Raw genomic sequence first — 9,341 nt, 5'->3', positions numbered from 1 at the left:
GTGGGATAGGCCCATTGAAAACAGAATTAACTGATACAAATAAGCTCATTTCAGCAGGACACCAGAGTCGTTATTGATCGGTTTTGAGACGTTTGGCATTAATTGGGAAGAGGTTCGACACAAACGAGCCAAATTTAGCGTTGAATGAAGTCGCAACTGCCATAAATTAGCTCCATTTGTGCAAGTTACAGGAAATGGAATTGTCAAGAGAAGTGTTGATAAAATGGCAAAATCGTGTCACATTCAAAGAATACACACCCCGAAGTCGATATTGGTCAGTTTCGATTTCATTGACCGTCATTCGTACAGTAGCATCACATGAGATACAGATTTCTCCTCTTTCTGGCTTATGTTGTTCTCTTCTAGCTCAAGCTATGATGTCCGCAGTGGCATGTCAGTAGACCTCCCATTATCGTATTTGGGACTAAACAAGTCTGCTCAGTGCTGACAGTTTGACTGATTTATCTATTACATTCGTCCATAATTTTTGGCTATTCTTGGGAATTGACTTTGCTACTTTGCAATAGGATTCTGATCTTATCGATTGCATTACAAGCGTTCACAGGGTGATTCAGTTGCATATTTATTGTCTTGTTAGTCTTCTCACTGAATGATACTCATCCTAGTGACACTTCCTAACTGGTTCAGTGCTTTGTGACAGTCTTTCTTGGGTTTTTGAGCCACCAGTGTACGTCCGCTATTCGGTCCGATAGAGTACTGTTTGGCACAGTACTAATTGGGAATATTCTATGATATTGTCAGTCTTTATTATTGTTACGAAATGGACTTTTAGTTATTGTGTGTTATCTCGTATAGTCTTAGCTCTCTCCACTTATTATTGGTTTGCAAGGGTCTGTATGTGACAGACTGCAAAGAGCTCTAGAGCTACAATGATGGTAGTAATATTTTCATCTTAATAACATAACCTAGTCGTTTTAGTGGTAAATCTCCTACCATCTTTCGAGAATCTAAAGAAAAACCTTAAATAAATACTTAATTATAAATGGCGATCCTGGCAGGATGGATGACGAGCCTGTCGTAAACCGAGGTAAAACTTTGGAAATTTGAAATCTTGTAATATTAATGTGACGATTATTTTTCACGAAATTAATAAATTACTAAAATCTTAAATACAAATTTTCGTATCGACTTTTGGGAGGTCTGATCGAACCTGGCTATTGTGCCGCATCTGCATCACTACCGCTCTTATTAGCATCAAAATCCGCCAGAATAATTGGGCAATTATTATGGTTTCAAACAGAGGATGGAAAATTATTCCCGTTTAATGATCCTTGTTAATTGTTAAGCCATTTTGCGGTTCGCGGAAACGTGTTATTAAAATTACTGGAGAAGTGAAGGTACGTTGCGTAAATACAGTAGACTGTTACTAATAGGCTAGCAAAAACTACACCAAAAACCGAATCAATGTAAAACAATACTGTTTCGAGAAGCCATAAAAGGAAAAAGGGGTCTGGAGCGATAGTGTCACTAGTTAAGAACAATTCTACTTTGGTCGAATGCAAATTGGTCCTATCTAGTGACTAGATTGTGTTTAAATCGTAACAATAAATGCAAACAGCGCATTTGCCGTCACGCCTAACCACGATGCAGCGTGAAAGGATTGGAACTTCTTTACGGTGGTACCGCTGTGAACAATGGGTGGTGCTTATCAGGGCCGATTTTATCGTACTTCTGCTTTCTAAGTTGCACTCACATTTTAAACTCCGTCGAAATCGTCATTCTTCAATGGGAACCAAAGAAAATTATGTTACGATCGGTTTGTCGAAAAGTCACATGATGGTTAGTTCACAAGTGCAGCATCTGTGTAAATCGCAGTACTGTTGGTAGTTTGTGATTGGTTAAAAAAAACATTGTAGACTTTGTCCTATCTAAACTGCTGGACAAATGAAACGTACGGAAGGAGTTTAGGCTAAATTTAAATTGAACTATTTTAAAAAACAAAATACACACATACAACATAGGTATAAGGCTAAACAACCGTTTTGTGAGGTGAGTCAGCAATATCTCGAAATCCAGAATACCAAATGATTATTAAGGCGAATACCTTCTTACACAAATGTTCTGGTTTTAATAATTGTTGTATTGAGAAAAATTAGGTTTAGATAACTTATTTACTAAACTGATGTAGAAACCGTTTTGTTCTTTTGTTCTACCTCTTAAACAAAATCGTTTACTAAATAAACGAACAAAAGTACGTCTTGTTTAACTTGTTGGGCCAAAAATGGGTTCCTTCACAATTTAAACGCGACCATGGTAAAAATATTAAAAAATCCAGTTTGCGATGTAAAACAGAAACTAGTAAGTAAGCTCATCTACCTCATCTACATTTAGATAGAATTGTAACGAATTTGTTACTTTTCTGAAGAAACTGTTACGTTGTGTAAACTAAAATGTGCGCCACCTCAACCGGGACAGTGATTTTTTTAGGTAAATTTTAAAACCTTGCCGTTTCTAAACGAAACGACAGATTTTGATGCTTTTTGAACTATCATTGAGCTTAATGTATTGGCTTTTGGTGGGTGGAAAAAACTCTGACTTAAATGCACCACCACTGTACAATACAGGGAGGAAAAAAAGCGCGTGCAAAAAAGTGAAATTTTCAAGTAGTCTCCAATTGATCAATAATTTTTTTCTTGGTTTGTTTTAACAAATAGAGGGCGAATATCTCAGGACGTTTTTAGCCGTTCCCCAATTAACATTCTGTGATTCAAAAAATATCAATTTATCCAAAAAATGAAGGCAGTACCTTTGAACTGTCAATTTAAGTCAGGTGTAGGTCCCATATTCTGTGTTACAGGGTGTTTAGAGACAGTTAAAGTGGAAGAACAACTTGTGACACTCTGTAAGGTTTCATCAAGTACTTAGATTATGTAACAGATAATGTTGAACATACAACGACATTTGAATGATAGATACAAATAGGGCTTAATTGAAGATTGAACAGTGTTATATTCATTTTCTGGAAAAATCGATATTTCTTCGGACACATGACGTTAATTAAGAAACGCCCAAAAAAACGCTTGAAAAAAAGTGACTGTAATTTAATACTTACTTGCTCTTTTTTGTATACGTTCTTTTTCCACTTTGTCTCTAGCCACCCTGTATGATCTTATTGGTCATGGGGTTGCTTTAAAAATCATGTAACAGATAGTATTGGATCTACACATAACTAAAAGAACACTTAAAAAGCTGCTGCCATAACTTAATTTGAGCGAAAATGGCGAGGTTTTAAAAATGATCCAAAATAACTTATTTTGATTGTCTGACTTTCACTTCTATCCGACTCCGCTGTTGAAAGTCGTTGCTAATATCTGATATTTGACAAAAAGATATTTTGGAATTCGCCATCCAATCGATCAGATCATAAGATCACTAATCCAAGTCGGAAAGTGATCCGATTGATTCGAGTTCAGATGAATTTTGTGTGATCTATTCCTCATGTTTTTAAGATAATTAATATCCCAATTAAATATATTTAATTTCTAATCAATAACGTAAATAAACACAAGAAAATATATTTGAAAATAGTCGTTTATAACTATTGAATGCACCTACAAAATAATGCAAACCTGCTGTCAAACATTTAAGTTTTGTTTTGCTAAATTTGCAAATTTTATTTTGGTTTTGGTTCATTGGTTGGTTCGTTTCGTTATCTGATATCTCTTATTGTTTGTGCTTTCGAGTCTTTGGTTTTTAACGTTAATGTTGGTTAGATTTTAGTGCCAATTCCCCTATCATCTATCATAAGTCGATTTGTTAGTATTGCATTTGCAAATTTGGCTCTAATAGATACTATTTATGAAATACTACTTCTGTCTCTGCTGCGTCTCGATAAACCACAAAATCTTCCAATAAATGCAGTGCGTTAACACCTTTTTGAGACTTTACTTGTGATATTTCCAGAATGAACTAAAACTCGGAAAAAAATCTTGAAATAATGATGCCAGCGTGTGCTTCCATTAAAGCGACATGGCGAGCAGATTTATGAATTCTTAAATAGGTATTCAGTACTTATTCAAAGCGGTTGCGATTAACAACATATTATACCTGCATAATAACCATATTTCTCTCTCCTGAAAGTAATTTCCCACCTAGTCGATGACCGGGAAAAATTTACCTCCGACCGGCGTGACCATACTTTAAAGAGAGGTACCAATATTTCAATAATCAGCAGAGTATATTTCAATGTGAAGTTGTGGAGTTTCCGGATTCCATATGTTTTAAGTGCCGATCGGCGTTAATTCCATCTTCCTCTTATAGTTTATGGTCGAAGTGTACAATAAATTGTTGGAAAGTTTAAAGGTATCCCGCCTAAGAATGCTATTATTGGAAAAATGAGAAACTGATGCACTACCGGTACTCGTAATAATAACTTTGAATGATTTTTTTAAAAGGTTATCTTAGAAGCGGTTTCCGGGTGATTCATAAATAACAAAAATATTTGTAGTAAAAACCTAAATTTATTTTTTGTAAAACTTAAATATGTATGTATTGCAATTTACTTTTCACTGAAATAGACAATATGACATAACTTGAATACAAAAGCTAAAAACAGTTTATTCAGTTTTTAGCATACAGGATGGTTCAATAAAAGCGATTGAATATGACAATTCGAAGACCTTAAAATTCTTTTTGACCACCCTATATAGTATCTAGCAAAAATCACCATTAACTGAGTTATTTGTTAATAAAGATAGGTTAGATTTGATAATTTTAACGGTTACAGGGTGGTTAAATATGGCAATTAGAAGCTTTTGAAATAATAACGTATAGTAAAAATGTTCACTAATTGAGTTATTTGGTAATAAAGACAGATTACACTGAATTGGGCGTTTTCAGGGTTGTGATGATTATTTTAAAAACCCTTCAAACAAGTCAACATTCTTTTCTAGGAGGACACTTTGTTTTATAAACGTCATACATTACATACATTTTTATATTTTTTTTTGGTTGTCTTTGAAATTCTAAGCATTTTTCATGTTCATCATCTGTACATACACGGTATCCGGATTTAGAGTTGTTTATGGTTGCTTTTATTATTTACAAAAAGCAAACTTCCTAGAAATCAATCCGGACTCTAGAAATCAGGTAAGTTCACAAAAACAATGCTTAGAAATTATTTTAAATTAGTGAAACATCAACCTTTGTCAGATGATCTCTAATAAAAGTAAGATAAGAAAATCGAAAAGAAAATAAACCAAAAAAAAATGGTGTGTAAGTAATGAGGATCATATAATTTTGTGTCTAACACATTGAGCTTCGCTTTCCGCACTTGTTAGGAAAATAACTATATTACTTACAGTATGAAATAAAACGTATTACGATACTCTACCGTGAGATGCAATTTTAATAATAATAATTTCATCTAATAAACCATTTTTCGGACTTGTAATGTACAATTACTATTACGTTCTATGTTTTACGAAATAGGACTGGTTCTATTTTCATCCAACTTGTTTGATCAAACGAAAAATGTTGAGATGTTCCATCAACCACATCCAAAACACATTACTGCGATAATCGGTATACACCTTGGAACATTTCTGCAGTTAATGTGATTAGATTTTCCAGTGTCTCTCAAGAACCTCCCGGCTACTCGCAAGTTGTCTGGAAAATGTATGATAGAAAATAAAATCAAATGTGTACTTCTAATGAAATACACTAGATTCCTCATTGTCGATTTCATTTAAAATAAATAACTATCCAAATTTTACAGGAAAATCCTTTGAAAAATCAATGATAAATCAATAGTAACAAGCTGTTATGCGATTTTGGTTGTTATTGTAACAATCGAAATCATAACAAGATTCCCAACAATGTTTTTAACAACATTAGTTGGTCACAATCAGAGACTTTTTATACCTACTTACATTCTTTTTGCTAAAATTTTGTGAAGAATGATAGTAATTAAACACTGTCCATTTTTTGAACCATTATAAGTTTCTCTTCAAAGAATTTTATTTCATATTTTCTGGTGAGTCAAGCAAATAACCACAAACCAATTATTTATATTACGAAGTAAATTTGCACGGACAGAGTAAAGTAAAGGCAAGGTAAAAATAATAATAAATCATCATTAACCATAGAAATAAGCCATTCTTATTGATTACTTTAGACGACGACGTCCTATAAAACTTGAAAAACGAACAGATTGCGGTACCGAAAAGCGGACAGCCGCCATAATTGCATTTGTTTTAATTATTAGTTCGATCACGATTGTCGTGAACTTAGGTCTCGGCCGATCCATTGTAGAGCTACGTGATTTTAGACAGCAATAATTACTATGTCGTGAAGTTGTTGCAGAAAATTCCACGTCAAAACGGTTTGCCTGGTCGATATCTTTACCCCGCAGGCCAATGGGAATGGACTTTTTCAATCAAATTTATCTATCAAAAGTAATGTATGGGAATAGATAACAATCGGACGGTGAAAGATCTGGAGATCTCGCAGGCCATTCAAGACTAAAACCACCACTTTTATGGTATGCATTATTTTGTAACCAATAACTTTACCGATTTTATAAAAACATAATCATGCTTTCTTAAACTACACTTAATCTGTTGTTGTAGCTTTCATATCAAATTATTATTGGCTGGCTTTGAATGAACGCAGCCATTCATAGCACACGTAATAATTCGCGACAAAAGACAGCTGTTAATGGTTCACCACATAAAGGAGTTGATGATGTGGTCGATTTTATGGACGTTTTGAAATTAATTTTCATTTTTCAGCACGTCGAAAAAAAGGCAATTTTAACAAACATAATGGGGCCGGGCATTCGCGGTATGTGCGTTATTCTTCGCTAACCTCGCATAATAAATTGAAAAATGGTGGTTATTGTACTAAAATGATTTCACCTGAAAGTGTGGTTTTTAATAAACTGCATTATTCATAATATTCATCTCAGTTACCTCTATGTAATTTGCGCAACACTGATTCGATATTCTTTGTCGAGATTTGCAACTGTAAAAACTGCCAAGACGTGACTTTTCTTCTTGCTAAAATTCCAGATCAAATAAGTTGCTGTCCAAGATATTGAAACGTTCCTTTAGTAATAAAAAATTTAAAAACTATCTTTTTAAAAAAGAAGCAATGTGAATGGTAATGGTAATGGTAGGTGTGGATGATTAGATCTATTGTACCCTATCTTCTTCTGCTATCTCAAGGTTTCCTTGTTCATAGCAGCCCTTCAAGATTTAGTTCCTTTAGGAATTTTAGGATCTTGAGTGGGTCTGTTCGAGGTATTTCTTCCACAGCCAGCTGGTGGAATCCCAGTGTGTTTAATCTTCTGTGGCGTACAGCATAACACTGCAGCAAAATGTGGTGAGGTGTTTCTGGTTCTTCTCCGCAGAACCTGCAGGTACTGTCCTCTTCTAAGCCTAGCTTCCTTAGGTGTTCTCTGAGTCGACAATGACCCGTTAATGCCTTGAGACTAATTTTGCTGAGGTTAATCAGTGTCTTCGATCTTGCTCGGTTAAAATTGCTGAGGAGATCTTTGGCCTGCCTCAGACCTGGAAGTCCTTGCCAGTGCGTTGCTCACAGTTCTTCTTCAGTCAGCAACGTGAATACTTTATTACTGGAAAATCTGAGAAGAAGACAATTCATTTTCTACAACGATTTAAAGTAGTAGTAGTAATAATACCTTAAAAGGTTTGGCGAGTACCACCCCTGACCTACGCCACCCAGACGCCCCATTCCAAGGAAGACAGTATCCTGCAGGAGAATTTGGATGCCCCAAGAAAGCGCTTCCTGATAGACGACCAACGATGGCAGACTCCTAATAGGTGATGTTTGTTTAGGCCACAGTGGCCTGTCAGAACCGCAACCACGGTTTTGAAGGCCCAGCGACTCCTTGACATCAACCATTTGGATTTTGCCTTGGTGTCACTTGGGATTCACATGAATTCCTTGGCTTGTCTGTACCCTTCCGCCTTTCTCCTTTGATTATAGTAAATAACAATAACGATTTAAAGTAATTGTATGAGAAGTACCCAACAAGAAAACCCAACCACTTATGTCATTGCCAATAACAATTTTAATAAACTCAACCATTTGTTAGACTTACGCCAATTTCTAGGAACAGTTTTCAGAGACGTGTGTTTCCTCCAAAAAGTAGCTACCACGTCATTTCTACTTCATGTTTTGCTCATTCGAGAAAAGAAAAAAGCGTTTGATCAACTGAGCAGCTTAATTAACCTTTTAAGTGTTGCACATCTGCACATCAGTTTGTAACCAATATGTTGCTTACATATTGGTTAATCAAAATCTGACAGAAAAAATAAGAAAATCAACATTTAGCCAACAACTCTTCAATCAAATAATGAATGAAATAATAAAATATGTCAAAAGTTTAGAAGGTTCACTCACAACTTGCAACGGCTCCTGTACGCATTCTATGAAAGAGCTGAATCATTCAACATCAAAGTATCCATAACAAAAACCAAAAAACTAGTCAGATGTAAATTTTCTCTGGAAACAAAACTATCGGACAAATCATGTCGTTCGACTACCTAGGCATACAAATTACCGAACGCATGAAGTAACTGGACTAGACAACAAGCTAGCTGAACATCATGCTACCTTCGTTACATCATCTGGAATAACACCAATATGAATGAGGTCAAAATTTTCAAAACCAGTGTTGACATACGCTATAGAGACAACAAAAAAGCGAAAAATATTCCTACCTATCGAACAACGGAAATGAAAACACTCAGAAACATCTCAGGTGACATTTTCAGACATTTTCAGGTTTGGACGTAAATGTAGAAGAGCCTGGAATGATTACGTGGATAAGATGGCTAGAGAAAAGCTAGGAAAAATCGCTAGGTATACCACGAAGACGACGTCCCTTAGGAAGGAGATGAATACTCGTGGTCTTGAACATCTTAAGGGAACTGAAAGTTGTAAAATACAGACCTAAAGCCTACAATATGTGGAAGAAGAAGAATTAAATCGTTCAATACTTGCCCTTTATCATCACAGTAAAGCCTCTTTCGTTTATCAAGATTTTTGTAGGTACACTAATGTTTTTCAAGAATGAATTTTGATTTCCTGAAGAAACCCTTTGAAACCACCTTATAAACTCTCTTACAAGTTTATCAATGGATTTTGAAAATAAAGTATAAGTATGCACTACATAATATTTGTTTACTAGTGAGATATGTGCATTTTTATGAATGGAAACATAAACAGTTTTCAAAAATACTTAAACTAATGGTAACATCCATTCTGATTGAAAATAAAGTAATAAAATTAATTATTATTATTGTCGCATACTAGTTTAGTACAAAAAAATAGTACAAGTTTGTTACGCAACC

General features: G+C 34.8%; 1 long non-coding RNA gene across 3 annotated transcripts; it reads right to left on the bottom strand.

Moving 5' to 3' along the window:
• Nucleotides 1-4,467: 4,467 nt before the first annotated feature.
• LOC145724114 (uncharacterized) lies at nucleotides 4,468-9,340 on the bottom strand. 3 transcript variants are annotated; one of them, XR_014176935.1, is made up of 4 exons: nucleotides 8,709-9,340; nucleotides 8,385-8,615; nucleotides 7,664-8,287; nucleotides 4,468-7,606 (listed from the first exon to the last, which is right to left on the bottom strand). It is a non-coding gene; the product is annotated as an uncharacterized LOC145724114 (long non-coding RNA). The 3 variants fall into 3 exon arrangements; XR_014176934.1 differs by having other exon boundaries at nucleotides 8,385-9,340; XR_014176936.1 differs by having other exon boundaries at nucleotides 8,389-9,340.
• Nucleotide 9,341: the final 1 nt, after the last annotated feature.

The sequence above is a fragment of the Ips typographus genome, linkage group LG2, assembly GCF_016097725.1.
Source record: "Ips typographus isolate SLU linkage group LG2, UJ_Ityp_2.0, whole genome shotgun sequence".
NCBI classification, from domain to species: Eukaryota; Metazoa; Arthropoda; class Insecta; order Coleoptera; family Curculionidae; genus Ips; species Ips typographus.
This window is presented reverse-complemented; position numbering and strand designations above follow the sequence as displayed.